Raw genomic sequence first — 8,977 nt, forward strand, 5'->3', positions numbered from 1 at the left:
AACAAAACCAATGAGGCCAAAGTATGAATAACCCCCCCCCTCCCCCCCCCCCAAAAAAATCTATATAATACAAAAGATGCTCATTACACTCTGTTACATGCCCTGTCAGAGCAAAAACAGTCTGCAGAGGCACCGGACTGATCAGAAGCCACAGGTCAGTATTTCCCCAGAGATCAGTGATGGCAGATGCCTTAGGCTGCTAGGATCTTGAACAATGACCCTGAAGTCTAGAGTCAAGTGTTATAGCCCCTTTTTACGGCCAGAAACCAAAGGAGGACATGCCCTATGTAAACCATGAGCTGTGGCCAGAAAAATAGGGCCACAGCTGTAAACCAGAACATCGAGTCCAGTTCTATACAATGGGACATATTCTGTTCCGTTCTTCTTGAAAATACAAAGTATGGGAACAGTTATTGCAGCAAAAAGCTATGTGCATTTGCATATAGAGATGTTTGCTACATTGGTAAGTTATCTAAAAAAAATAAAGCCAAACTAAACGGTTATCATTGCCCTTAATTGCCTCATCAAACTTCAATAGTGAAAAACAGTTTGACTTAAGCACTCGTTTGACTTATATTTGAGGGCATGGACATGATGTTATCATGTTATCCATCGCATTCGCTAACCTATCGCACTCTGAATTCCTTGAACAGGTCAGCATTTCTGTCGGCGAGATGCTTTGCCAAGTTGGACACCTTGACTCCCTTGGTCTGTGTAGGTTTAAAACATCTTTTACAGGCGGGCTTTGTGGTGTCCATAGGGTTGCCCTGACTGTCAGTTACATAAGTGAAATAATGGCATATTTCGCTTCGTGGGTCTGCTTTGTCGACAAGCTGTGAATGGTCTGCAAGTGCACTTGTTCTGCAGCCATGCCTCTCATTTTGTCACCATGAGGGCTGCAAAGCGCACACAAGAGAAGAAGACAAAAACGCTTGGCACGCCCACTATGCCTGCAGGGAGTGGAAGCAGAGAGCTGCACACTCACACTGCCCCACTGTCGCACATCGACATAACTCATAGGAAATAGGTCTCTTATTAAAACACTGTCATTCTCAAAGCATCCGTACCAATAAAATGGGATATAGCACAGGTTATTGCGATACCTTTCTAGTATTGGTACACCGTGCAAAACAAGTAGACAATACAATGTAACTAAACAAATGTAATGTATACAGTATATCGTGTATATGGATATGTTAAACCTTTGTTGTATATTTGACAACTTATCCTCAGCATATTGTAGTAGCTGCAGAGCTTACAGAGGAAATTAGTAATTACACTTACACTTGAGGCAAAACTAGCAAAAATGATTTTATCAGCAGACTACACAGACCATACAGGTCAGGCCACGGGGTTACCCATTAACATCTTTAATACCAGATATGCTACGAGTGAGAACACTAGATTCACCTGATATACCATAGGTTCAGCATGTATTTTACAGCATGATGTAGTAGATTTCTTGTAGATCTTTCTTGATGTACAACACTCATAAGGAGAAGAAGTGATGAATTTGTTCACACAAAAAGACGGCAAATGTTACTATGCAATGCTAATCCCATGAGGTACTTACATCAGTTTACTGCCGATATCACTGACTAGTGAGATTTGACTGAACAGCATAGTGAAATCATACCTCATTCGCAAACATGGATGTTCTTGCTGTTTTACTTTTCAAATGTTATGTTGAACTACACCCCTCCCCCCCCCCCATGAGCATGTGCCATAGCCTATGCTTGGAAACACACAATCAGAAGATAACACTCCAGTGTGATATTACCACTGCATGGCACACTTGTACATTTTCTTTCCTAATGTTTGTCAAATTAGTTTGACCACACAAACAAGTTATTAACAAACTCAACATATGTGCTCACCCAGGAGGACCACAGGCCTACACTGCCGGTATTTGAACAAGAGAAGACAAGTGTAAAGAGAGTACTTTGATTCAATTGTAATTTAACTAGTAATAAAAGGCTACAATCCTAGTAATGACCGTCTTTTATCTTTAGTCTTTTTCAAGAGCTTGACACTTTACACTTCAGTTGCTCCCAAGAAAACACTCAGTTGGCGCCAGTCATGTGTTACCTCATTTACATGAGCATTTCCATTGGCCATCACCTGGGACATAGCAGACAATTATGCAACGTTAATGAGTAGCTGATGCACTAATCACTGCCATGGTTACATTTTGCATGGCAGAACGCAGTTACCAGTGAATCTTATAATCCTGGTCCTTTCACCATTTCAGTGTAACTCCTTGGTAATAATGTTGAAAACTTTGTAAAGGTGAGTTCCATTTCAAAAGGTGTGCCAATACAAAAAACTGAAAATGTTTCTAAAAAAAGATTTAGAGTTACATGATATAGCCTACATTATAAGAATACTATCTAATATACTTGGTTGTAATCTGATGGCCTTCATAGAATTTCAGAAGCCTGAACCACACAAGGACCTTGTTAATGAAAACTTCAGAGGTCATAAAAGCACTTAACTGATTTACACCATTGATAACCTGCCTCTATGTTAAATGTTCTCCTTGAGCAACCAACACAAGGGCACAAAACAGAAGATGCCCCAACTCAACCTCAATTTGGTAAATCGCCTCAATGAAGGGATGTTCCCACAGAGATATTTGATTAAAAACGTCCTCCTTATTAGCGTCTCCTCTAAATGTTACTGTGGACGACATGCCTAAACTTGAGGTGACAGCTACTGCATATGAGATGGAGAGAGCGACTGAGGGAAAGAGACAGCGCGAGGGGGAGAGAGAGAACTACCTGGAGAAATTGCATACTGTTGAGACTAAGAAGTAGGAACTCTTGAAAGTCATTTGAATGTAAATGTGGCAGCTGTTGTTCCTGATCCCACTTTTAGAGCACACAATGTCCAGCTCCACTGAACTGAAGGACATGCCTTTCTGTCTGGTAACTGTGTGGAGAAAAAGAGTCGCAAGTCCTCTTCATACCATGGGCTGAGTTTCTCTTCAGCTCTCAGGCTCTCAATGAACCTTTGCCTCCATTGTCTAGTGAATATAGCCAAAAGTCTGGCAATGTGATTTCCATTTCATCTTTCTTTCTAAGTAGCAGAGTAACATTTATCTATACCTGCGAGAATGGCCAACTACTTCAGAAAATAAGTCTCCAAGAAAAAACATTTGTGGCCCTTTCAAATGTATCAACTGCACAAAATAAGCTGACCATGAGGGGGGGGGGGGACCAACCAGAGTGCTTCTTGGTACTGGAGAACAAAGGACACTGGAGGACACTACAGGTTTCATCAGGAGAACTCTTTTTAAAAACATACACACAGGCCTATAATGCAGCACACAGTGCCTGAAACATATGTGAAAATGCAAGAAAAGAACCTGTTATGTGTTGTGACTATTTCTAATGCACCATAATGTCTCTGTCTAGCTTGGTCACCATTAGGAGTGTGTGTGATAAATCACAGAGTGACAGTCTGCAAGTTCAACTAAACAACACCCTGAGGCTGTGAACACTATCATCCCCCCACCCCCACACCTCTATATGCACTCAGTACAACCATCAATAGTCCTTATGTTGAGAAGGTGACAGGCAAGGCCATGTTTTTACTGCAAATTAATCCATTAATGGAAAAATGTGGCAATGGTCTGTATGATATATGATCTGTGTGGCAGAAGAAGAAAAGTTTTTTTTTTTTTTAAACATTTCCAGGCTTCATGAGAAAAAGAAAAGATTGCATACTTCAGGAGGCCTAGTAGGATGCATGTGTATGTCATCCTCATTCTAGCAAAGTTTGTCATCTTTGTCCTTCCAATACAATTTGACAATTACAGCTAATGAGTGGAAATGAAAACTAACGAGGTCAAAAACAGCAAAAACAAAACCGATAAAACTGGTTCATTCATTAACTGTTCTCATGAAACAATTTGTTCTCAAATAGAACATGTATTACAGTAAGAATTATCCCAATAAACAGTATAATTCTTTGTAAAATTCTGCAACTATCCATCCACACTGTGATATTTAGGTGTAGTTTGCTGGTACAAAAAGCAGTAACCAACATAAAAATACAATAATGAATTAATCATAGGGTTCATTAATCATAGGAAACACTCAAAGCCAAACTAATGTCTATGAAACCACAACTTCACCTAAAACAGTAGCTGTCGGTCAGCCATGTTTTGAAGTGGTAATCTGCAAAACTCTCACCAGCCGCCACAGCTAAAAGCGAGCCTGAGCACATTTAACAGATGAACAGAGAATCTGTGGGGAGAGAGGCCCTTGATGGTGACAGGCTTCCAATAACAAGCCTATGTAGAGGCAGAACGAGGCAAAAGTGATGAGACACACTTCAGCCATTGCAGCTGGTTCCCTCTAAATGAAGTCTTTCCCCCTCTTTAAATGATTCAGCAGTAAGGTCCTCTTCACCATTATTACGTGAAACACCCAACAGCCGCCTCGGCTGACTCGCAGGGGAGAGGAGAAGCAGCAACTCATTATTTTTCCCTCTCCATCTTTTGTATTGTTGTTGTTGTTGTCGTCGTCGTCTTGTGCTGACACAAATGAGCTCAAAACAACTCTGGTTTAGAAAATGTAAGTCACCAAGTGCTCGAAGAGAAGACTGATCTTCTGTGGCTAAGCTAAGGGCTCTGACAATGCAGGGATACCACAGAACTTCTACCAATCATTAAACCCCACTTCATTTTTGCCCCCTTTCTGAACTTTTTTGTCCACAGGTCTCTTCTTGTCAAGACGCATAAAAAGTGAATTACAATAAAAAATTGAGGTTCACGCCCGTTTAAATCTAAAACACAGATAACAATAAAAAACCTCAACCTAAATGATCGTGCACAATATTAATGTACAAAATCAACATAAAAAAACAATTATGGCCACAGAGGAGACACAGATTTTTTCTGACCCTCGACAAAGGGAGTGTTGTCAAGCCCTTTCTTTTCATGCAAAACACTTGTGTGCGGTGGCCGACCCTCGACGCTCATCAGCCCCGACCGTGACAACTGCAAGAATACAGCACCGTCCTCCGAAAGGTCAACATCCATGGGGACCTAACAACTTCAGCCAGCTCATTCACCGCCTCTAACCAAACGCTGAATGCCCAGTGACAGAGCCCTCTGTATGCCCCTGGATTTAACCCCAGCGAGTCGAGGTTATGGGCCTTAAAGGAGGTGAGGACACTTCTGAGGTTTCCCCCCCCCATAAGACACAAAGAACGCCAGCACAGGGGCTCTCTGGCATCTCAATAGTTGGGTGGATGAAGATATTTGATTTACTGCCCCACCAAAAAAGCATTCCTATTTGCATGATTTTAGAGTGCAGTCCCATTGAGTTTACCTCGTCGTGAATGCAAAACTGCCGCTGATAACTGATGACTGCCGGCAATCTGTTCTGTTCTTTCTTTATAGAGGGACTATCCAGTATTCTATTGTGTATAAAGAGTACGGGAGACACCGCAGTCGACGTGTTAAACTGCCTCGGCATGAAATGCGTGTTTATTTTGGTCTCGTATTGATTAATTTCAATTTGGGTTATAGATTATCCTTGGCCAAATGCATGCTACTGGACTGGCATTTTGTAGGAGTGCGTGCGCGTGTTTGAGTGAGTGAGAGGGAGACTTAGTTAAAATAGCCTATTCGTTCTCCTGTTGACGTGTAGTCTACCTTGGCATACCATTACCGTTTTTCAAGTAAGGTAAAATTATTCTCTTGTTTTGACTTACTAAGGAATCAGAAGTTTCAACTCCCGCTAAATGGAATAAAATAATGTTATGGAACAGACTGCCGTAAACCACACACTTTATACTACTACAGACGTGAGTGTAAATCCATTATCTTTGACTTGTGTTAGCTACCATTTCGTAAGAATAATATGGTAGGCTACAAATAAAAGCCCAATGATAGTCTTGCTGTATCAAGGTGGATTTCCATACGTTAAAATATCGAATGCTTACATACAGGAAAACACATTGGTCAACCAGGCTCACAAGTTACACAAATATTTTTTCGGGAGACTGAAAAATATCACCTTAAGATTGTTCTCAAGTTAAGAAAAAAATGTTTTAGCTGTGAAACAGATCGGCGAATCTATCCTTCCTCACCGTGCGGCACTTAACAATTTTGATAACGTTACACCGATGAATCGTGTAGCCTACCAAGACTGAACAAAATATGCAACCGCAAGCAGGTACTCTGGTTGTCTACGTAACCTCACTCTTCTCCTCATAAAAACGTGAATTCTTACCACACAAAATGACGGTAGATCAGGACACAGCCCAGTAGCAACTTTCCAATTTTCTCAAATAAATGGATGGTGAAGTGATTTCATGCCAAACAAATTTGAGGCAGAAACATCCTAGCGTTAGGGTGGAACATGCCGTACAGTACAGTCTTCACTGATGAGTTTGCAAAGGTTTGTATCGGTCCCCTGTACTCAATGAATACATATGCAAGACCGAACGTACCGATTTGCTCACACTACCTCGCCGAGCAAACGCAGCTCTTTGGTGCATGATGCTTGCGTGCAGCTGTTCAGCAACATCATGCACTTTGTAAAGGAAAATACGGACTTACCATTCTGAATACACATCCGACGTCTATCCGCCTCGTTGCTGAATTAATCGCACAGGTACAGGTTGAGGGAGCCAATTCTGTTCTTTACCAACGTAGAGTCCTTAAGAACGGTCTCTCATCATCTCCAGTCGAAAAACAAACGTGAGGCAAAGGGAAAAGGGTGCAAACTGCGTTTTCATAGAAGCCGCGCGGAGGAATAAAATGCACCCTAGGTCCAGTGTCCTCTGAAAAGAGCTGCTGTCGTTCGGAGGCTTTTAATTTTGAATAAGGGAATCCAAGAGCAGTCTTAATGTACAACACGCACACACATGATTTGACTATTTCAATGGGAAGCCAGAGAGAGCCTGTCGTGAATGCCCAGGAATGACAAGCAGCACTTACAATCTCGAAATGGTTTATACCATGTGTAGAGTGAAGGGGTGCGCGCGAGTACTCCCTGATTCAACCACAGCTGAGCTGGTGAGATGGGCTAATGTTTTTCTCAGAAATAATTTCTTCTAAAATTAACGTTACGCATTTCTTGTTTAAAAGCCAGCACCTTTATTGTATTATTTTCACAGTCTAGTCTAGTCTTGTTGTGGAACGGTGGAGGGAATTCATCCGTATGCCATCCTCTACCAAGAGGTGAGATGCTGTGGGGTCCTGAAGGTAAAACCTCACCATAGCACCTCGTTACCACGTCAGACTGCAAACCTTGTCATATCTCAAAGATTACATGTCATTAGTCAACAGCTCTGTGGCCCTTTTCATCTAATCAGTTAGACATAGCATTAATGACATAATTGTGTTTAATGCTATTATTCAGTCAGAAGTTCTTTGTGGGGTAGATGCTTTTAGGCCCCTGCTGCTCTAAATGGAATGTGCTCTTAGCAGGGAAAGTGTCTTTGACAGGACTTGATGTATTACAGAATGTCTGTATTTGGCATGTTGATTAGCCTCCAGGACCATGCTGTTGGAGAATTAGAATCACAACGTTCTGATATCTGAAAAGCTAGCAAACTATGTTCCCTCAATCATTTTAACACATTTCCATGGTAAGTGAGCTTCGATTGTATAAATTAAATCCAATTCATATACATGTCAAGGAAATGTTTTATGCAAAGATATACACATAATATACTCAAGTTAAACCAATGTGGTATCACAAATCTTGTGTGCAAAATCAATACGTGCTCTTTAAGTGATTGCAAATGATTTTTCAATTACTATAAAACTCCCCGAGGCTCAAAGATCCAAAACAATTTGAGGAAATCTATCAAGCACTCATCTCCTAATTTCTCCAATTACGATAACCAAGAGGTCAGCCAGGCAAATTTTTTTTTTTTTTTTCTCCTCCGCAACCTTTGCCTGAACCTCTGACACCAGAGTTTTGTAGGTTAGTGGAGGACAGAACGTTTATGTTGTCCCACCTGACACGGCTTTTGTTGGTCGGTGCCATTTAACTGAGTCCGGTTACTAAATCTCCCACAGTATCACACTCCTCTCCTGGGCCTTCTTGGTTCTTCGGGGAAGGTTAAAAAGAATAGTCAAGGGCTCCTATCCCTCAAAAGTATGTTTGGTTGCCCTGAGAACAAGAGAGAGGGGCCAGGGAGGAGGTATGTGTGTGGTTCAATTCACTGCATTATCCCCTGAAAGCTAATCTTGGCCAGGCTTAGGGTCTTACCCCGCTCGCTGGCTGTGAATGGATGAGTGAAAAGTTAAATATTCTTTCAAATGTAAAACTGCCCGACTGAGTCGGGATTGTGGCCGTGTCAGTGTGGGATTTGGAGCCCCTTTGGTTGACATAGGCAACAGGAAGCCTGGGACTGGGGCATTATCATCACCTCCATATGCTCCATATAGGTTGGGGTGGGAAAACCTCTGATTAATAAAGCCTCTGACTATATAGGGACAATAAACTCAGCGTTAAGAGATTTTTCACACATTTGGGGAATTGCTTTTTACAAAGCATTGTCTAAAAAAAAATAGAGTCAATCTTGAAATGTTCATTTATGAAACTATTAAATGGTATTATAAACGTCTCTCTGCACTGAGTTGTCTAGGAGAAAGAATAGACATGAATAGAAGTAATTCAGCCACTAAAATTGTATTACCACACTGGTGATATATGAGACAAGCCATCTATTTGAAAACAATACCACAACAGCAAATGTTGAGGAGCTGCAGGGTAACAATATAGTAAGTTGAAAACATTAAGAGCATGCACAGTTGGTATGAGAAGTGTGTGTATATGTATATCTATATGTATATGTATATATAAAAAAAAAAAATTCTGGCAAATTTCCAGCTTTCATGACTGTCTATAACTGTGCACAGTCATTAAAAATAAAATAATAAATTGGCTCACAGATAAACATGAGCAGGTACGGTGCATCCACTGCATCATTCCCCATCCTGTCGTCG

General features: G+C 41.2%; 1 protein-coding gene across 10 annotated transcripts in view; it reads right to left on the bottom strand.

Annotated features, from left to right (window-relative positions):
• tenm4 (teneurin transmembrane protein 4) overlaps positions 1-7,017 on the bottom strand; it is a 174,837-nt gene extending 167,820 nt beyond the window's left edge. For 9 of the 10 annotated variants that reach the window (XM_042708659.1, XM_031572996.2, XM_012830933.3 and 6 more), the window contains exon 1: positions 6,575-7,017. The gene's annotated coding sequence lies outside the window, so the exon portion shown is untranslated. The other variant, XM_031572987.2, reaches the window with a different exon arrangement.
• Between the last annotated feature and the right edge of the window lie 1,960 nt (positions 7,018-8,977).

The sequence above is a fragment of the Clupea harengus genome, chromosome 9, assembly GCF_900700415.2.
Source record: "Clupea harengus chromosome 9, Ch_v2.0.2, whole genome shotgun sequence".
In the NCBI taxonomy this organism is placed as follows: domain Eukaryota; kingdom Metazoa; phylum Chordata; class Actinopteri; order Clupeiformes; family Clupeidae; genus Clupea; species Clupea harengus.